The 23,012-nt window shown below is 36.6% G+C and overlaps 1 protein-coding gene across 6 annotated transcripts in view; it reads left to right on the top strand.

Annotated features, from left to right (window-relative positions):
- The window catches only part of LOC106068651 (beta-1,4-galactosyltransferase galt-1-like), a 67,953-nt gene that overhangs the window by 21,579 nt on the left and 23,362 nt on the right, over window positions 1-23,012 (top strand). Inside the window, exon 1 of one of the 6 annotated variants that reach the window (XM_056035299.1) lies at window positions 10,790-11,170. The exons of 3 other annotated variants lie outside the window; for them this stretch is intronic. The gene's annotated coding sequence lies outside the window, so the exon portion shown is untranslated. Of the gene's footprint in view, window positions 1-10,789; window positions 11,171-18,711; window positions 18,734-23,012 lie in introns of those variants that run through there. 2 more of the 6 variants (XM_013228106.2, XM_056035304.1) reach the window with 2 other exon arrangements.

Below are 23,012 nucleotides of genomic sequence, written 5' to 3'. Positions count from 1 at the left end.
TTGTTTTGTTTTGTTTTATAGAAGAGGGGGGTGTTAACTGCAAAAACCCCAAGTAGGGGGTTTAAAACTCAAAACCCCTAGTAGGGGGTTTTAAACTCAAAACCCCTGGTAGGGGTTTTTAAACTCGAACCCCCCTGGTAGGGGGTTTTAAACTCAAAACCCCCTGGTAAGGGGTTTTAAACTCAAAACCCCATTGGTTGTGCTGGGGCAATTGATGGTTTAGTATTAAAATCTCATCTAAAATAAACAAAATCAAAGCAAAAAATCATTCCCTAAATTCCGATCCCCCCCTCAAGGGGGGGGGGATTTCATTTCGGGGGGGGTTTGAACCCCAAACCCCCCCCCCCCCTGGCTACGCCCATGATGACAACACATACAAAGTAGATGATGTAAGGGTCACGGTCCAGTCTGGGGCATTGGCACCAACCAGTTTCCTCCCGGTAGTGGATAGCTAGGAATTAGCCATCATTTGGCAGGGCCGGTCCTAACAATTGCGAGGCCCTATGCGAAAATGATTGCGCGGGGCCTAGTCTGGTTGGGAATAGGGATAATAAGTGAAAATTGCGATCAAATTAACTTTACTTTACGAACCTTGCAACCTATGGCATATTTATATGCCAGTGACTATAAAAGTAAATAAAGTATTGGAATTTCCAATTAAGGTGAAAAGTCGGCCGATTATTACATTTTATTACATGAAAGCTGACAATGCCTTTTTTCTTTTATCGCGCGTAGGATTTCCACAATGAATGACACCCACAAATGACAGTTTTGTCTATTATTCTGGAGATTTTTATGAGTTTTAAGGAGATTTTAATAAATTCAGAGATTTCCAGGAATTTTTCGTATAAATTTTGTAATTTAACAATTACACCTAGAATTAGCGAGGGGTCTATGAAAGCGCGGGGCCCACTGCAACCGCATAGGTTGCAGTGGCCTAAGGCCGGCCCTGTCATTTGGAGGCCGAGGACTTGACCTCTTTGGGGGACCATGCCTTTTGCGTAATATTTAATATTTAATGTAAAAAAAAAATGTGTACAGTCATTTGGCCCCCCCGGACGCGGGGGATTTTCACATTCTCCCCCTCCTTTGCCCACCCTAGCTACGCCACTGCCTCAAGGCGTCCTTCCCGTCGCAATAAGGATGGGACAGTTGAGCTCATGGTGGGAAAATATCTTAACATAAACAATTAAGCTTGCAAATTTAATGCGTAAATGTGAACACATTTATTATTATAAAACAAGATAAAATAGCCAGTACTTATTTTATTTTATCGCTGTACAAGTGCCGACCACATTTTTTCTTTCCAGTCATTTCTTTAGCTCTTTTTCTAGAGGGAAATGTCTTGAGACAAGGGGACACTACTCTGGTAGCCAAACTTGCTGATTAAAGTTGCTTGTTATGATCTGAAAGTTTCTGCTGGAGTTCTTTAAGTAGACAACATGCAGTAGCCCGGGCTTTTTATCAAAGAGGAAGATAAATAGTTCCCCTTTCAGACCTTGCAATCTATGGGGCAGATAATATAAAGGTAATCTGCTTTTGTGGCCCACGGTTAGCGAGGGTGTCATGTGGCCAGCACAACGAACCTCCGCATTTACTTTTCCCCAACTAAAGTTACATACCCATTTAAGCTGGGTGGACTCGAGGTGCGCGGTGGCTGAGTGGTTAAGCTCTTGGATTCCGAACCTGGGGGTCCTGTGCTCAAATCTTGGCGAAGACTGGGATGTTAATGCATTTGTAGTTACGCCACTATCAAAGCGTGAAATTTATATCCTTACTATCCCTAGATATTAATACTATCTGCACTACTAACAGAAGAGTTTAGCTAAAAAGCGAACATTAGAGTATTGTAGAACTTTTAAATACACAGCTTGTTACAATTTCTTATATTCTGTACACCGATTACACAAAAAACATAACCAACTAGAGCTATAGATGAAAATCTCCTTTATGTGTTTCTAATAAAAATAAATTCGTTCAAATGGTGGAATGAAGACTAATTGCCTGATTTTTTTTTTCACTTGCACCAAAAAAAATATTTAATAACTATAATATTAAATTGGCGGGGAAAGGTGGAGGGCTTATGGATGTGTTCATTTAAAAATAGAAAGTTGAACTGTTATTTAATTTAAGTGACTTTAAATAATTTCCTTCCCTCACCCTGGCTTTGTACGCACTTCCCTTACCTCACACCAAAATTATGTCAATAAAAAATCTTACAAGATCTTTCCAAACTTCCTTAAACCAAATATCGCAATGCAATACAGAATATGTATATATAACAAGCTTTTTGGTACATCCGGTGTACAAAGTAACTGAAGCGTGGATAATTTATGCTTTCATAAGTTTGCATATTAACAGACAATACAGAATCAAAATTTTTAAGCTCTTTTTTTTTACTTTTATAAAGCTCCGATTACAAAGTTCAATTTTGGGTCCTTGACATTGTCTAGTTTATCGTGAAAGTCGATAACCCGATTAATGCGATCCGAACCTTACAGCTAAAGCCTACATTATATAGGCGTATGTTAGAAATAGAAAAAAAAATAGCAACACTTAAAAATTAAAAATACTAAAGTTTAAGATTAATTAAAGATTGCTAATCAATATGTTTGTGTCATGTGTGTACGGACATTTACATTCTGCTAGAAGATACTCGATAAGCTAAGAGCTAATTGTCGGAATCATTTATTTGCCTGATGTTATGATTGACTACATATCGGATTTTAATTATCTAAGACTCAAAGCCCTTGATGATGTCAATGTTAAGAACTGTTTAGAATTAGCGATTACTAAAGAGCAAGTTTGTAACATTTTCAAAAACGTCAACCCAATGAAAGCTGGTGGGCCTGATGGGCGAATCTTAAAAGAATGTGCTGAACAACTAGCTGAACCTTTCCAAGATATTTTTTCTACTTCATTACTAAACCATGAGATACCACCTGTGTGGAAGTCATCTATAATTGTACCTGTGCCAAAGGTTTCCAAACCGAAGGAAATGAATGACTATAGACCTGTTTCACTTACTTCCATTGTGTCTAAATGTTTAGAAAAATTGGTTAAAATGTTTCTTCTGAATGATCTTTGTAATAAGTTAGACCCTTTACAATTTGCTTACCAAAAGGGTAAAGGTGTAGACGATGCCATCCTAAATATTTTAAACTGTGTCTACAAACATCTGGACTTACCGAACACTTATGTAAGATTGTTCTTTATTGATTTCTCATCAGCTTTTAACACTATACAACTTCTTTTACTCATTGAAAAGATGAAAGCGTTGCAGATTAGTCCATACAAAATACTATGTGCTAATGAATTTTTGACCCAGAGAGCTAAGAGGGTTAGGATAAACAATGTTATATCTAATGAACGCATAGTTAACACAGGGGCGCCCCGGGGGGCTGTGACATCGCCATTGTGGTTCATTTTGTACACCAATGATTTTCAATCCGATAGTTCTTGTTGCTCCTTCACAAAATTCGCTGATGATGCGGCTCTTCTTGCCCTGCTCTCAGAGAGCTCAGACGTAAATGAGTATTTCAAAGAATTAGAACACATTGAAGAATACTGTAAAGAAATTTTTTTATTATTAAATGTAAAAAAACCCAAAGAAATGATAATCGATTTTCGTAGGGACAAGAAGGAAAATGATATTGTTTCTGTAGCTGGAGAGACTATTGAAATTGCGCAAACCTTTAAATACCTTGGTACTATCCTAGACAATAAACTAAATTTTACTGCAAATACTGATTATATCAGCAAAAAAGGGCAGCAAAGATTACGATTACTAAGAAAACTGTCCTCGTTTAATGTTAGCGAAAAGGCCTTGGCTATGTTTTATCACGCTCACATCTGCAATATTTTAAGTTTCAATATCACTGCCTGGTATGGCAATCTGAGCATTAAAAATAGGAATAAACTTTATAGAATCCTAAATGCTGCTGGCAAAATCATTGGCAAAAAACAAACCCCATTTAGACAGTTGTTTGAGACAAACATCTATAAAAAAGCTAACAAGATCCTCGAAATAAAGAATCACCCTTTGTGTCAGGATTTTGTGATTTTACCATCACATAAGAGATACAAGACACCGATAGCAAAGACAAACAGACACAAACACTCTTTTGTTCCCCTGGCAATCAAATCATTAAATAAGAACAATCTGGTATAAACTTTGTCACATGTAAATTATGAGTGAGTCTGATGTGAATGTACACTTTGGTTTCTTATAGTTATAATGTTTTTTGTTTGGTGTAATGCACAAATTGTAAGACAAATTTCCTTACGGGTAATAAAGATTATTATTATTATTATTATTATTATTATTATTATTATTATGTGCTTCATTGAACAAACGGTATTAAAAATTAAACCAAAGAAAATAAATTTTAAAAAGGTTTTAAGAATTTTAAATAGTTCTTTTCAAATATCAGCTAACAAGAAAGCTAATAAGGCAAAATTGTTGGCACTTTGGTATGATGGATTGGACGCTTCGGATAAGGGCCGCTAAATATGGAGGCGGGTGAGTAGACCAGACCGAAAGGATGCGTGAGGACCAGGCCTTCCTAGCCCAGTTCCGAGTCGGCCACTGTCCAATGGATGCTTACTTCGGACGGTTTCGAGACAGCTAGACACACGGTGTCGCCATTGAATCTAGGACGATGAATTCTTTATGAATGTCGCATTTGTCATGAAGGGCGATTGGGATAAGGATATGAGAGAGAGAGATAGCTGGTCCATGTGCAGCAATGGTTCTGTTCTTGTACGGGGACAAGGCCATCTTAAAACTCACTGCCCGCTTCATTTCAGTAGCGCAAAGGGAAGCAATCACAGCAGGATTTTTTTTACAACAGGGGTTTCTGGTACAGAGGAAAGGGCAGATCACTGTCGCAAATATGTTTAGAACTTTGAAGTACAGTGACGTCTGCTCATGATCTTTAGACAAATTCGCAATTTTAAAAAATATTAATTGAACTTAATTATAAATTATGTCTAATTGAACAGCGTGCCGACCTGTGTTTCGTCCAACTGTTCACTCTCCGATTTACGATTGACAAATTGCTGGCAGACAAGAGAATTTTTATTGGGGCACGGGACTGTTGGTTCAACGGATAGTAGGTTCACAAAACAAGTGGTTCGAGAAAAGGTTTGGGCCGACAAACTGTTTGCCTACATAGTGGTTAGCAGACAACGATTCACAGTAAACTGGTTCACCAATACTTGGCTCACAAAAAATAATCCACACAACAAATGACTCACTGACATTGACTCATTAACATTTCGATTACAGGGTTTCTAACTATTTATCTATCTATCTATCTATCTATCTATCTATCTATCTATCTATCTATCTATCTATCTATCTATCTATCTATCTATCTATCTATCTATCTATCTATCTATTTAGTTTATATTTTTAGTGTGTTCAGACTTTTTTTTTTACAATACCTCTACGCAACTCGTAACTTCGTGTAACCTGGAACCTTCTGGGTGGAAAAACCTGGACACGGTTCTCAGATTCATTTGCGGCACCTATAGAACGAGCCCAACTTCCGTTGCAGAAATCATGTCCAACGTGGCTCATTTCAGCCTGAGGAGAGAGCGCGCCGTGCTAACAGCCCTGAAACGCTATAAAAAGGGCGAATCAGGGCTACCGACCCATACATTAGTCACTCACTGGAGAGTACGTAACAGGATCAAACGGACGTCATTCATGCACTACGCGCAAAATTTGAGTGCTCAAGCTGGCCTCTCTACTGATCGGGTCCCAATCCGACGGATAAGCACCTGCCCGCCTTGGAGGAGACAGCCCATCCCTCCCATAAATCAAGAATTCTTTTCATTTGACAAAATAATGTCGCTTTTCTTGGTAGCTTACACGTTTTCATCGAAACAAGACATTCACTTTTATTTGTGGAATTTAGATTCGGTCTCAACATAAAGTTGCTTTCTTTTGAAATAAGTCAATAAGTTGTATAAATTAGGTATTGTCTTTAAAAAAAATTTTTTTTTTTCCTATCTTTGCAATATTTTAAAATCAATGGGCTATTAATAATAGCAATGGTAGGCCTAGTGTCTGTGTGTAGTTTTGTGATTTCAGTTGTGTATGTGTCTATACAAGAAACAAGAAAATAGAGGTTGTCAACCAGATAAGTATCTCTTTAGTATTTTAAGAGTGTTTCTGTTTTTTTTTTGTAGGGGTTTATGTCTGCGATCTAAATGAGTTTAAAATTGAAAAGAGAGAGGAATAGAGAAAGGAAAGACTGAGGGAGAGAGAGATAGGAAGATAGATAGAGGGAGGAAGAGAAAGAGAGAGAGGACGATAGATAGAAGGAGGAAGAGAAAGAGTGAGAGGACGATAGATACATTGAGGAAGAAAAAGAGAGGATAGAGAGAAAGAGGGAGAGGGAGAGAGTGATGGCAAGAGAGATAAAGAGTGGTACATATCAACACACGTTTATCTATCAATGATTCAAAGAGTGCTTTCCAAACTTTACATCAGTGATTCTCAAATCGTTTCAAATTTAAAAGCGCTTATCAACCCTTTAGTGCAGTGTAATGCACAATAGTAGCCAGTTCAGAAAGTTTTATGTGGTCATACATTGAAATCTGCATGTAACCTCTGGAACAAACAAAATAAATAAATAGACGCCCGCAGCCTGTTTCCTATCTTCACTGACTTTCTTAACTTCTGTTATGCCTAGGAAAAGCAACCTTTAGTTTCTTGTATGTAGAATTGTAAACCTACCAACAGTGGCGTCATCAGGAATGGGCCGAACTGGATGACACCCAAGTGGAAAAAAATACACTTTTGCATAAGCAGAAAAAAAAAAAAAAAAGAGGGGCCAGTAGCTAAAGACCTGAACAAGTTTGTGCACAATTAAAATACAGATTTAATTAAATAGCCATTTGTTTTCTGCTGGAAATAAATATGTTTGAAATTGCATCCGGTGTCCCAAACTTCCTTTACTTGACATACTTGATATGATCATTTAAAGTTGAAACGTTAAGCCGGTACAAGTTGCATGGAGACCAGTTACAACGACTGTTTGCATTGACTTGGTGGTTAGCACGTTTACACCAGGAGTTCGAGCTGGTCAGCTTGTATCAAGTGAAAACAGTTTTCAGACATAAAGTATGACCAACATCTCACATTCCATGAATGCATATTCCATAGAATCAGAAAGTATGAAAGAAACAATGGAGATTTCTAGAGTTAATGATGTATTGGAAGGAAGGTCAGTTACTTCAGCTGTTGACAGTACAATAAGTTTCAGACAAAGAAAATGTTGACTTAACTCTTTCTCTCCGTAAATATTTTTCTCGTTCCGATAGAATTATTCATTTGGCTCATTCTATTTCACTAGCCTGTTAGGATTAAACTTCAATAACCTTTTTTTTTATCAGAAAAAAATTATATTAGATATCGAATTATAGGGGAAAGCATGCTCTTCCTACATAGTACAAATTAAAGTTTATAAATCCAAAAATCAATTTAGTTTTATGGGGTCAAATCATAATTGGCATCCTCAGTTAGGAGAGAAAGAGTTAAATATTTCAAAACTATACGATGCTGCCAACTGGACTCACGTAATTATCTTCTATTTTAATACACTTCATAACTTCATTAAAAAATAACGAAAATATGTAAGCATAAGTTAATGTAGCTATTTCGCTCAGTGTTTTATGGTACAATAAAATAACAAACCAGCAAGGGAGCGGTGACACCATGAGCCCACCTGCACCCTGTGAACCCCAACCTAGTGATGCCACTGCCTACGAACAAACATTTGTTAAATTGTTTATAGCCAAAAATTGTTCCATTTTAATAGGTGTAAGCCAAACATTGTTCCATTTGAATAGGTGTAATCAACCGGCAGACAAGTGTCGAGAACATCCGGGTAGTTCAATTCTATTTTTAGTTTCTTTGTTGTTCTTTTTTTTTGCCTTTCAAAAGAAAGCAACTTTATGTTGAGACCTAATCTAAATTCCACTAATAAAAGTGAATGTCTTGTTTCGATGAAAACGTGTTTGTTACCAAAGAAAAGCGGCATTATTTTGTCAAAGGAAAAGACTTCTTGATTAATCGAACTAATAACAATGTTTTAAAATGACCTGGCAGCGGTTCTCAGCCTAGGCGTGGCCCCATGGGGGAAATCTTTGTTATAGGAAATATAGTGTCTCTCCAAAATAGGGCTCCACAGCCATACGAAAAAGTGTTCGAGATGAACCATAGTCGTTTCAGGACTGAAGGAGGCCAATATATGAGGAATTTGAAAATAGTCTACACCTATGCATTTTTAATTAATAAAAAAATAATGTTAAAATAAATCACTCCTTAATAAATCTTTTTTAAATATGTCTACTGGACAAACGCCTAGATGATATATCTAATCATAGGAAGATAGAGCCTTGTTCTCTTTGAAGACCACGTGACTTAGCTTAAAGTAGGTCAGAGTTAAGGAACAACCCCATTGACGACCATTACATCCTACCGTCTGGCCCAAATCTCCGTTATATGGGGAAGTGGCATGGCCTGGAGCACTAGCGGATCCAGAACTTTGGAGTGGGGGGGGGGGGGGCGATTTTTTTCCAAACCCTAACCCTAACGCCAAGTAAACCCTAACCCTATGCATAAACGAGCGTACAGCACACACACACACACACACGCACACACACATACATACATACATATATATATATATATATATATATATGTATATATATATATATATATATATATATATGAGAATTAAAAAAAGCAGCATTTCTCAAACTTCGGCGAAAAACAAAACAACTGGGGCAGCGCTATAAGGTTCCCTAGTGGGGTTCGGGGCGAAGCGTTTTCTTACTTTTTTCATTGCTGAAACGCATTCTCCTGACATCTACAGCTCATTATACATCAATGGAATTCGGGGCGAAGCCCAGACGACAAAAGCGTTTTCTTACTTTTTTCACTGCTGAAACGCATTCTCCTGACAAGTACAGGTTATTATTCATCAGTGGAGTTCGGGGCGAAGCCCCGACGCCAAAAGCGTTTTCTTGCATTCTTCACTGTAGAAACGCATTCTCCCGACAATTACAGCTCATTATTCATCAGTGGAGTTCGGGGCGAAGCCCCGACGCCAAAAGCGTTTTCTTGCATTCTTCACTGCAGAAACGCATTCTCCTGACAATTACAGCTCATTATTCATCAGTGGAGTTCGGGGCGAAGCCCCGACGCCAAAAGCGTTTTCTTACATTCTTCACTGCAGAAACGCATTTTCCTGACAAGTACAGCTAATTATTTATCATGGAGTTCGGGGTGAAGCCCGAACCCAAAAGCGTTTTCTTGCATTCTTCATTGCAGAAACGCATTTTCCTGACATCTATAGCTCATTATTAATCAATGGAGTTCGGGGGCGAAGCCCCGACGACAAAAGCGTTTTCTTGCATTCTTCAATGCAGAAAAGCTCATTATTCATACTATTAAAAAAGGACCCTTTGAATAATGTTGTACTTGAAAAATATTCTAATATGAATTTATAGGCCCTAAATACATTGCAAATAAAACCAATTTGTTCCTTGAAAAGATAAGATACCCCACATATTTAGATTTTGGCTTTGAGGATCGCCCCCCTGAAAAAAAATTATTCGATAAATAGTATAAATTGTGAGTTAGAGTCCCAAATTTATTCAACTAGAAAAATATCAGATTGAGTAAAGTTTGGGAAAAGGCAACTATAGAAATATTATTTGAGTTTAGAACTCATCTCAATCATGACTCTTATACTGAACAATTTCGATTGAATTCTAACTTTTCCAATGCAAAGTCTTTCTTAAAATAATTACGATAAATTCATGTGAAATTACATAAATTTTGTCTGGAAATGGGAGGGGCGGTAGAGTGAAAACGATTAATCCTCGCTCCTTTAATAATTTCTGCTAAAGATTGCATTTAGCATTAAAGAATAGGGGTGGGGCGACTCGATATAAGAATTTAATTTATAGTATATATAAATTATATTAGTGACAGATTTTTTTAAATTTTGTAATTTCTTAACTATACTACAAAAACAAAAAGTATTGATTTGTCCGATGGGGGAAATGCGATTGCATGTATCGCCCCTCCCACCTGGTACAACCCTTTTTCATTTAAATTCACTAATGATACAATTTGAGATGAAAGTGTGGTACGACATAATATACAATATTTTTAACATAAGTAATAAATTCCTAAACATATTGTGTGAATTATATAATAAAATTCGCCCGCCCCCCCCCTTCGGGGGGGGGGGGTGTCGGCCGAGTGGGGGGGCGATCGCCCCTACCGCCCCCCCCCCCCTGGATCCGCCAGTGGCCTGGAGGAGGGAAGGGTTTCGAACCCGGGACCATCGAGATGACAGTTCAGAATGCATACCACAAGTATTGAAATAATTTTCAAAAAGGTTTTACGTTTATTGAACACAAAAATAATAATTGTGGAGACAATGACATCACATAGATAACGTCAGAAATTGTTATATGAAATATTATGGACACACACACACACACACACACACATACACAAAACAATCTCATTTACAAATAATTTCTTCTCAATTTAAGTAACTCGGTGAAGAAAAAAAATCATAATAAACAATTATTTTAATAGACTAGTGCCAGAAGCAGTTGCACTCATGCATACAAAAAAATATGCGTGCTTAATATAGATAGATGATACTGATTCCCCTATCAGCCACCCCCACCCCAACCCTACTCTTAAAACTTTACATTCTATCCAAGACACATTACGCCACTTTAGTGGCTTAAGCCACGAAACCTAGAATCCCTGATCTAGTCATAAAACTTCGTTCGGATCATGTTGGAGAGATAGGAGAGCCAACTCCTTGCCAGTCAAGTTTCAGGTCATTAAGTCAAAGTAACAGATCAAACCTAAGCGAACGAAGTGAAAACTATTTTCTAGATCTGGCGCGTGGATGTTACTTCACGTTCTGATCGCAACCGAAACAAAAAGTGAATATTTGTTTACGTCTGAAGTCCACACGTTGTAACAGTTTATTCACTTCAAATACTGTAGGGCTCCGACTAGGAGTTGTAACAATACGGACATTTGAGTTCATAACTAATTCATTTCATATTGTGTTCCTATATGTAAGGAATTATTTTTCTAACGCTTCCTGATGTTGGGGTAATTACTTTTTCTTTTCTGAATTTTGTTTATTAAATGATTAAATATAAGATTATAAGTAAGATTATGCTCAGTAAAATTATGTCCGGCTGGATAATGCTTAGTAAAATGATAACCGGGGGGGGGGGGAGGCGATCGCCCCCTGGATCCGCCACTGGTTCCAATCAACACATTTAAAATTGACACATGTGTAGTATAATTTTCTTCCCTTAAGTAGTTCTATTAGTCACCAAAACGTGGAAAGATTTTCATTCAGATGTCAAGGACGGCAAACAAGGGTATGCAATTCTGTCTTACTTCCGCAATTTCTCTGAGAAAGAACATTACGAAAAGTCTGGGTTTAAAAAACAAGAAAAACATAAAAATACTTTAAAAAAAAAAAAAAAGCTTATACGAAGTGTACCAATTAATTTGAATCAGTCATGTATTTAAATTTGTAATCTAGACCCAAAAAAAAATAAAAATAAATGTGTGCGATTAATAATATTTTCACCAATTGTTTTTGTGTAGTGCAGACGTTACGCTTTTAGCTCTCCCTCAATACGCTACGATCTTTTCACATATCTGGACCAGTTTGGAAAATGGGGGGGGGGTGTGAAAGAAAGGGTTATCTAGGTTATTTTACTGTAATAGTTTTTTAGAAATATAGACCAAAAAAAGGGGGGACAAGACCTGAATTTGAACGTGTGGCTTATGCCTCTTCGGGCCGACGGGCTCAGCATTCTGCTAGTAAGGTACTTACGACTAGAGAGGATTGTATAGTTGTTTTTTTTTTTCCATTTACAGTGTCCTATTTTTCATGTTGTTTTCACTAAGACTCAGATGACGACCTGTAAAGAGGACTAATTCAGCTTATACCTCCACTTCAGTCTACAATTTCTTTCCCTTGTTCGAGCTACCAAACAAAATAATTAATTACGAATAGTTAATTAACCAATTAGTTTTCTTTAATTGATTCTCTTGTATTGTCAGGTGCAAGAAATAAGTGTGCAGAATTTCAGCTTGATTTCGGTCAAGATTCGCGCACGTCGTTTTGTTTTCTGTGTTGCGGCAATGAAATCAGGGCCGGATTCACCGATTAGCAACATAAGCTAATAGAGTAGGGCCTCCAAGAAATATATAGCACTAACGTATACAATCTGGAATAGAAAAGAAACCTAAGTCGGTTCCATACCTCAAATAGTTTGTCTAAACCCATTTTCACACTCTACTTTCATTTTCGTGCAAAATATAAAAAAAAATTTAAGGGAACATTCTCCATGTTTGACATAGATCTCACTTCAGTCTAGAATATCAGAAACTAAGGCCGCGGGTCAAATCCGGCTAGTATATATATATATTAAGTATTAAAGTATGTATGTATGTATGTATGTATGTATGTATGTATGTATGTATGTATGTATGTATGTATGTATGTATGTATGTATGTATGTATGTATATATGTATGTATGTATGTATGTATGTATGTATGTATGTATGTATGTCCTGAATAAAAATCTAAACCGTTTGACCCATCTTTATAAAACTTAGCATCAATGTCCCTTGGATACTAACAGTAAACCTAACATATGTTTAGTTGTAAGATATCTTTGTATATAAGGTTTAAAGTCTGCTGTCATCTCAGATAGAGAGTCACATCCGATTACTATTAACCACAGAAGAGTTTTTAGCATGCATCATATGCCTACACCTAGTTATACTTAACTTTTAGGGTGCAAACATTTTGTTGCAATTTAAACATGTAGATCTATATTCTCATAATCACAGGCTCTAATCACACACTTTAAAACTCCGTCCCGAGTAGACTAGAAGTGTTTGGACCTTATGTTTATAAATCTGGCCTAATTTATCTTTCATCTACCCGTGCATTATAGAATCAGGGGTATTCACCCGTGTAACTAGCTGAAAATGTCATAGGTTGTGTTACTGAACTTGAGAATTTAAAAGCTTTAAAGAGCTTATCGATAAGAAGAGATAACGTTGTGATAACTCAGCTCCATTAGCCATTGTACAACATACTTAGGTTGCTATTTATTTTTCAACTTGGACACACACTGAGCAGTGAAGGGCGATTAGAAATGTTATCATAAACAGTCTCAGTCCACACATTTTTAATAGCGATAAAATGAATACAAAGTACAAACTAAATTTAGAAATAACAAACAACTTAAAAACCTTTGTTCATTTGAAGGTTTAGTGGACTAATTGAATACTTGATAGAAGACTCAAAAGTAAAGTAGCAATTATTCATAAAGCACGGAACCATAATCTTCAAATGCAAAAACAAAACCTAATAAAATATTCAGAAAGACAAAGAGAGAGGCGCATTCTGCATTCCTTATGCTAGGACACATTTCTACAAATGCTCCTTCTTCCCTAGTGCTATTAGAGCATGGAATGGGTTGCCTGGGCCAGCCAGGAAAGCCAGTAACTTGGCAGAATTTAAGTCATTGGTTACCATGCAAGACTAGATGTATGACGCGTAGGACGTAATCCTCTTCTTGTTTGAAATAACGTCAACATCTGTATTTCTTTCTTTCAAACTGTACTAGACATTTTAAAACACTTCAATCCTCCTGGTTATCGAATGTGTAAATCTTGTGTTCGTTTCATTCTGTACGCCACTTCTTATCTAAGTATTGAGAGGCTGTTATAAATCTGTTGAGCTCCAATCTAGGGCTTCAGCAGACTACCTCCCTTGCCAAGGGCGTGGCAAGAAGGGAAAATAGAGCACAGAGTTAGGGGAAGCAGACGAATAGCCTTAGCAGACGATAAAAGTAAATATAGAGTTGTTGTTTTTTTTCAAATGTATTATTTCTTTCTTCCTTAAAACAGCAAGGTGTAGTAAGGGTACACTTGTAAGTCACTGTCAGAGGTGAATCTTTATTTGAGGGTGGTGGTGGAAGGAGGCTCTAGTGGTGCGCTGAAATTATTTTAAAAAATCCAACTAGATGTCTGAACTAAGGCACCTCTGACATGTTGACTATTGACTTATTCAACCCTATCATCTCTGTATCAACGTTGTTCAGTCTGGTCTTTTGGCGGACATCATTTCTTTTTTTACATCACTTTAGGGCTGATTGAAAGTTCTGCCAATAATAATGTGCGAATTGCAATACGTTATTTTTACGAGAAAATATAGAGAGAGATAATGAGAGATTGTGAGAGAAAGAGAGAGAGAGAAAGAAAGAAAGAGAGAAAGCGCAAGAGAAAGTTAAAGTGAAAGAGAGAAAAAGAAGTAAAGAGAGAAAGAAAGAGAGAGATCGAATGAAAAAGACAGTCAAAGCGTGAGAGAATGAAAGTTATAGAGAAAGAGTGAGAAAGAGAAAGAAAAGAGGTAAATAGAGAGAGTTAGAGTTATAGAGAGGGCACGAGAGAAAGAGAGAGAAGGGGGTGAGAAGTACACATATGAAATACATATACATAGATATAAACACGAATACACACAGAAAGAAGCAACGTTCCAGACCTGACATATATATTTGTTATCTTTCTGTTAGTCACTTACCTATAGCAGTCAATGGTATTTGAACACAATCTCTTTGTATAGATACAGAGTTGCGGTGTAAATAAAAACTAGACAATGCTTCTTATAGAATTATTGCTGTAACGTTACATTATGGGTTTTGACAGGAGTGTATTACACCGCTTGATTCCTATTCTTTACAACACGTAAGCTCCCATGGTTGATCCTGTTAACGCTTTTGTTTGAGGCTTGTTTATTCAGAAATTCTTAGGTACGCATTTCGTATTTCTATAGACGGTCTGATATGTTTGTGTGTCAAAATATACTGGACGCTAATATAGGTCAATCTAAATGCTATATTTATTGTAACTCTTTTTCTCCTGATCGACGATACCAGCGTTGATTTGGCCCCATGAAATGAAGTTAATTTCTGGTTTATAAACTATAATATTAATTGTTGGCCTATCACTTTTCTCTACTACGTTTTATGGCCTGGAAGACGACAGGTGTATCAATACAAATTTAATTCTGTTTACGTTTTTTATTTTATTTTTTTATAATTCTTCCTATCAGCTTGCAAACTCTATTAACTCTGGGTGGACAGGGTCTTCAGTAGACGATTCGAACGATTTTCCTAGAAATTTTACAGTCTATGTTTATGTTCATTTAGAAAATAAATTACTAACGAATAGGCCACACAGGGAACACTCTGGTTTGACCGTCATATTTTGTCAAAATAGCATCTTACAATTATATTTGCCTGCCTTACGTCTATTAATTTGTTTTTCTACATCACAATCGGGCTCAAGAGACTATCTGCTAGCTTGGATAGCTACACTGTCATCTAAGTCTCTAACTCCATATCCCAAATATAGACCAAATTGTAGTAAAGTACACATGTTGAGATAATTAACTGGGCTTCACAAGAAGTGACATGCATAAATTAAATCACGTGGTACAAGCAAGCTCTGTCTGTGTTTGTATGTGTGTGTGTCTGTGTTTGTATATGTATGTGTGTCTGTGTTTGTATGTGTATGTGTGTATGTGTTTGTATGTGTTTGTGTGTATGTGTCTGTGTTTGTATGTGTATGTCTGTGTTTGTATGTGTGTGTCTGTGTTTGTATATGTTTGTTTGTCTGTGTTTGTATGTGTATGTGTGTCTGTGTTTGTATGTGTGTATCTGTGTTTGTATATGTGTTTGTTTGTATGTGTCTGTCTGTGTGTATGTGTGTCTATGTTTGTATATATGTGTGTCTGTGTTAGTATGTGTGTGTCTGTGTTTGTATATGTATGTGTGTCTGTGTTTGTATGTGTATATGTGTCTGTGTTTGTATATGTGTGTCTGTGTTTGTATATATATATGTGTGTATGTGTCTGTCAGTGTTTGTATGTGTGTGTGTGTGTGTTTGTATATGTGTGTGTCTGTGTTTGTATTTGTGTGAGTGTGTCTGTGTTTGTATATGTGTGTCTGTGTTTGTATATATATATGTGTGTATGTGTCTGTCAGTGTTTGTATGTGTGTGTGTCTGTGTTTGTCTATGTGTGTCTGTCTGTGTTTGTATGTTAGAAGTGTGTTGGTTGAAATTGTATCTGACTCTGTTATCATGACATTCGATTCCTATCCATTTCCTTTTTATTGTTGTTCCTTTTCTTTCTTTTCATTTTGTAAACAAGCTTCCTAACGATACGTTTGGTTTTAGGGACTATAAAAGTCTAACGCAACGATGAGAGGACTACTTGAAAAGGAATGATCAACTCATAATTTTAAAACAGAGCTGTTCAATTAAATATGAAACAAGCAAAATATAAAAATATTTTTTTAAATGGTATATCTAAGGGGAAGAACTCCAAATTTAAAATAATCTATCTAAGTACTGTATGATTTTTTTTCTATTTTCGATATCAAACAAAATTAATTAATAGCCACGATTTAATTCAATGTTTAGTTACGTTTTGGATTAATTCACGTTTCGTTAAGAACAAGTAGTCATTGTGCAAAGTTTCAACTTGCTCCGAGAATGAGAAGCGAGAGAAATAACGTGTTCAAAATTTGTACCAGACAGACGGAGTGAGTTGATAGAAGCTTAGTAAACACAAATGAAGAGGAATGCCTGGGCATCAGCTATGGTCGGAACATTTCCCCCCCCCCCTTCTCTCCACGAAGCTGAGGAGCGAGAAATAAACGATATATTCTTGGGTCAGCCACATCACGTGTTCTGCTAGAGCAGCGGTTCTCAACCTTTCAAGCTTGGCGACCCCTTTTTACAACCCCCCACTCTGCCGCGACCCCCCCACACACACACCGCACACACATACAGCAATAGAAAAGTAGGCAATAACAATCCATATTTTTTATGGTCTTAGGCGACCCCTGGCAAATGGTCAATCGACCCCCAAGGGGGTCGCGAGCCACAGGTTGAGAACCCCTCTGCTGCAAGCTACCTAAATATCACTGGCTTTCTTAGGTTTGACTCCCGAAGCATTTTCTTTCATGTATGGGTATATCCTCCAAGCAGCGGAGGTCTGTATTTAGCGTTTTCCTTCTCCTAGGTGGAGCCAACCAAGGCTCTAACGAGCCAGTCCGACGCTTTCGACTATTAGGCACCATTCCCTTCCCTCTGGCTATGCTTGTGTCATTGACAACATTAAACCAAACAATTAGTTGTATCAATAGTTTGGTTCAGTCATGTAATTAACTTTGTAATAGAGCTAGAATAACAATAATACATCTGTGCGTGTCACGAGTCGAGTCTGTGTTCGAGGTCAAGCCAGTGCTGTCCAGCGTAAACAAGTTAATTTTAGGTATCCAATCAAGAAAGAGGTTAAGGGAAAAAAATAGCATACGTCAGCTTCTAGAAGGTCAAAGCTACTAAAATAATTATCTGAGAAGTTTCCATGATTCTGAAACGTACGATTGAAAAAAGTATAAATTAGAGGAAAGTGAGTTAGTCTGGGTCCTCGCTTAGTCCTCGCTTAGTAACAGTGTGGTAGAGTAATAAGTTTTGTATTAGTATGAGTTTAGATATTAGTGGATCCATTAATTAAAGTTTCATTAGTTGAAGGGATATTTGTTGAAGTTACATTAATTGAAGTTACAATAGTTGAAGTTTTACTAGTGAAAATTGTTGTGGTATAAAGTTTTATTATATGAAGAATTAAGTCAAGTTGTTATTGAATTGAGAAGTTAATTAAATATGAAAGTTGAAGAAGTATTATTAAAGACGTTTTTGAGAGAATACAGAGATGTTTCTTCATTTCATTGAATTAACAAGTTTTTAATACAATCTCCGGCGTGTGATGATTCTGTTTGGTCAACATCTAATATAGGAAGAATTAACCAGAATTGGAGAAACAGAAAACTTCACAGTGCGCTTAGAAATATTGTTACCTATGGTTTTTGTTTAGCGCAATTTCATGCTTTAGACATTCTGAATACTCTCTGATCCTATCACTTGTATGGACAGATTGGGAGAGGTTGAGTGAAGAAAGAAGGGGTATCCGTGTGAATGTTACTGAGATTGCTTTTTAAATGCATTTATTTTAAAAAAAGATGATCGACTTTTCAGTACTCGAGAGGGCTCATGCTTCCTTAAGCAAACACACTAACCACCATGCTAGCGAAGTGATAATAAAAATAGAAGGTTTTATAGTTATCTATTGTCAGTTTCTAATTTTAAAGGGCGACCTACAAAGTATTCAAATTACACCACCACATTAGTCAAGTACAATTTCTTTCCTTTGTTCGATATCTAGCAAAATAATTAATTACCAAAAAGTTAATGAACTAACTGTTGTTGTTTTTTTATTCTTATTATTCTTATTTTGTCAGGTAAAAGCAGTACTTTTTTTTGTAACGGTACGCACCGGTACGGCGTACCGGCACCTTTTTCAATGTGGGGAAAAAATTAATACTTTCCATGTATTTTAACGTTTATCATTAATTTATTAGTAGTTAAAAGCTAGACAATCCAGCACTGAGTACCGGCACCTATTTTTTTGACCCAAAAAAAAAGCACTGGGTAAAAGAAATAACAGAGCAAAATTTCAGCTAGATCCGTGATTGAAACAAGTTATACCAGACAGACAGGCAGATAAAGTAAGTTGATATAAGCTTTGTAATCTGAGTTCAACAAACGGCTTGTCGAAATCTAGTTTTCCAAGTTTATCTCAGGATCAGAGAATTTGTCACATTTTGTCCACAAAATTGTGAACTGCTTTAGTTTGACGAATAAACACGTTAGTTCATTGTAAAGAATAACTACGTCCTCATTGAAACAGTTTACTTTCTCTCTAATACCAATTGTCTATATTTAAAGAAGTTCTCTCGTCGCTGGGTTTGATTCTAAACAGCATTTCCAATGCTATTTTAGCTTCGTATTTTTATTGAATGTGTAATATAACAAAATTTGTTTCGGTTTAAGAAGCTAGATAACTTAATAATTGCATTTTTTAAATATTTCTATTGGTCTTCGTATCAGTGGCGTAGCTCTGGATTTGGGGGCCCGGGGGAGCTTGACCTCTGTAAGAGCCCCTGCATTTTGACATTCGGCATCAGGAAATGAGATATTGTACTTAATAAATCTGTTACTTAAAAATATATAACTCGGATTACTCCCTGAGTGTAACCCCGCACGGAAAGAGTTAATTTGTGTGGAATACATGCAACAGGGTCACTAACTAATATAACAACATGTATAGCAAGGTTGCATAGCGGAGGCGCAATATTTAATGTAAAAATAAATAATACAGACACTCGTTTAGGGTCCACCTTAAGTGGGAGCCTGGGGGGGGGGACTTTCGAATTTGGATCCTCGCCCCACCATAGCTACGCCACTGCTTTGTATCTTTATTCGTAATTGCAGTTATGCCCGTCGCTGTATCTTTGTTCAACGCAGTATCTTTGTCACTCTTTGTGTGTTTGTTTGAGACTGTATCTTTGTTAGTCTTTGTTTTTCTTTCTATCGCGCTAATGTATTCTTTGTTGGACACGTGATCTTCCTTTGTCTTTTTATAATTAATTCTTTGTTTGAAACGATACAAGTGTTCGCCTCAGTATCTCTGTTAGTTCTTACATCTGTTTTGGTCCTTGCATCTGTTTCTTTCTTTCGTGTCCGTATCTTCTTGTGTCTTTTTAACACAACCAATGCGAAACGCTCGAGCACACTGACCATAGACATCAAGAAATATAGACTGGCCGAAGGAAGTAACTTCATGTAACTTGAAAACATGTATATCTATTGTATTCGGATTTCCGAATTATGAAAGGTTGCATGATCTTCATTCTTAGAGATTTAACAAAACACTAGTGAATACTTATATAGGTTATGGCTGAAATAGATATGAATACTTAACTTTTATACTGCTCATAAATGCTGTATAATAAAGTGCACAAAATTGCAAGTCACAAATTTTCGTGTCATAAAACTCTTTAATCGGCCAGTCTATATTTATTTATGTCTATGACACTGACATTCTAGCACAAACAAAAAAAACAACACACATTCAACTAAAATAATTATGGGAAATGCTTTTCTTAACCTAACTTTTTTTCGCCCTTTTTTTTTTTATCTTATAGCTTCGGATTTTTTTTTTATGTGTGAACTTTTAGCCAAAATGTATTATTCATGCTAACGTTATTACTGACCTATGTAAAGCTGTTGACAGTGCATGCTGTGTCAATGATCTGTGACCAAGCCAAACATTGGACGTAAATTTAGATAAACAAGAAATCGTGGATCGTGAAATACCACTTGAAACTTTTATTATAGACACAGAGTGACATATGGATAAATCGATAAAAGAGAGAAAGAGAGCGCGCGATAGAGAGAGAGAGAGAGAGAGATAGAGGGATAGAGATAGAGAAAGCTCTATTAATTTTGACACTTAGTTATATGCACTACAGCATGGGTGGGCAACATTTTTGTATCTCGGGCCGCATTAAAAGAGGTTTGCGAATGGCGGGCCGCATATATGTGTATATCTTAAAAGATACGATAGCTTACTGTGTAGAATGTCATTTAACTCATATTTACACTGTATTATATTCCACGTTTCTTTCATTTTTTTATGAAACAATCCACGTTGAAAAATTACAACAAGAGTTAGCATTTTTGGAAACCAATTTTACGATTTTTTAAATTTGCTGTTGTCATTTTATATCACAATATCCCCACAAATATACATTTGTACTTAATGTGCAGTATTTTATGTTTACACTCGAGCATAATGTTCCGGAACTGTGAAACTATCTTACTAGTTGTTACCCCTGTGACTGTTGTCAAATTACAGTCAGTCAACATTGACCAGTGATTATTCTTGTTTAGTTTCCACAAAAAAATGCTTGCTCACTGAATGAGACAATATATGTTCCGGAAATTAAATGTCGGGACGAGCGAAACCTGCCCTTGTGGAGCATCACCAGAGAATGCTGACTATGTCCTTCAATGGTGCATACTAAATCAAGAGACCAAGACTCTCCAAAGACTATTCGGGGAACTGCCTGATCTGGAAACCACTGCGCGGTTCATCTCAGATATAGAATTACTCATCTGAACCCTCCAACATGTAAAATGAGAACGAAGAAGAATAACTGATGTATGTGTACCCGAATTGTGTGAACAGCAGCAAAGGTTTTTAAGTGTGGAAATACAGCTTCGGGCACCCATAAGACTCCCGTTGTAGTAGGCTACTGACTGGAACTTCTCTTTGCTTGGAGTTATGTCCACTGGAGATGAATCAGCTTCTGCGATAAATGGCGAGCTGATGGTATTGAAAACTGGTTCTTGACGTCTTTAAATTTGCTTTTATAAATTGAACAATTAAGGAATCTAAATAAGTGTTGTACTTTTAATTATTTCACTAATAGTTTCACTTTTCAGCAAAGGAAAATGACAAAAACTATTTTCATTTGCTTGCCTGTAGAAATGGGAAAACCTTGTATAAAGGATTCAACATGCATTTATATTTCATATGTAGACAAACCATTGCAATAGTAATTTAAAAAAAATATGAAATGTCTTCCACTCTTCATTAGAAATATTGGTAACAAGGTCACAGTTAATGTCCTTCAAGTAACATAATAATTTCTTCCTTGAGATTTTATAACTCATTTGCCTTTCCCAAGCTAAGCTAGCGATACTTTGGATTATTATGTTCATAATTCGGAACTACCCGTAGTTATCACACTTAGCTCTTTATAAATTTGGATATCTGTAATCCGTAATGTAGAAATTTTATGCAGTTTTGTGCAAACTTTCTTGTTTAGAGTTTATGGTTGGGATATTTTTATTAAAAAAATATTTTTCTCAGTCAAAGATGGAGCTCCATCAGTTGTGACACTTGCCATCTTGTTCCAAGCCTACCCAACACTCATACATTGTGTTTTGAATTGAGTGTATTGATGTATAGTCAATAAGCATAATCTTCGTTTACTTAAAACTTTTATAATGAGACAGTTTCAATAATTTATATAGATATTATTTTTAATATGTGCATTTTTATATGTATATACTGTGGGCACACCTGATTTCTATAGGTGTCGGCGGGCCACATAAAACACTTCGGCGTAATTTGCCCACCCCTGCACTACAGTAATGTTCAGGTAATGCCCACGGCTACTAAATCCAATCTGTTTTATGTAATTATTGCAAGTACAACTTGGAAGCACACCCATGCTGCTAACGTGAGATTTTAATAACTTTAAACATGTTTGTGTCCGACAGTAGCCTAGTCAAAAAGGGAGATACATCTAAGCATTATGCCATGAGCGCCACAGGGAGTCTCCACACCGAAGAGCTACCGTACTTAGGGACTAAATCAAAGTGCTACATTGTTATCAGTCTACTAAATAGTTGACTTCATTATCATGTTTTAAATGATTTTTTTTTAGAACTAGATAACAAACAGAGCGCTCGATGTCTCCAGGGGAAAACGAATGCAAATACGTAACGTCTTCTTCAATTAGAGCAGTGATTCCCAAAGTGGTCTATATAGACCCCCAGGGGTCTACGAAGACCTCCAAGGGGTCTACGAAAGTAAAAAACTAAATTGGGGGTCCATGAGATGCCCACGGGGGTCTACGATAATAGATTTCATTTAAGCACATTTAATGTTCACATTCCACTAATGTAATTATTGCATACACTAATATATGATTTGTACCTTCATAAATCCTTTAAATATTTATCCTGCTATTCAAATGAAAAATTGTTGTAATCAATTTTAATACTGTTACAAATGACCAGTGACAGGAAGAGGTTAACGCGTGACCCTGACGAGATAACACAGCAGCGGGTGTTCCCTGGAATGTACATGTAACAACAAAGACAGGATGTGACGTGTCCTTACGTGTTATTCCAGAAGGTACTAGCAATGTC

Source organism: Biomphalaria glabrata, chromosome 7 (assembly GCF_947242115.1).
Source record: "Biomphalaria glabrata chromosome 7, xgBioGlab47.1, whole genome shotgun sequence".
Classification (NCBI taxonomy): domain Eukaryota; kingdom Metazoa; phylum Mollusca; class Gastropoda; family Planorbidae; genus Biomphalaria; species Biomphalaria glabrata.
This window is presented reverse-complemented; position numbering and strand designations above follow the sequence as displayed.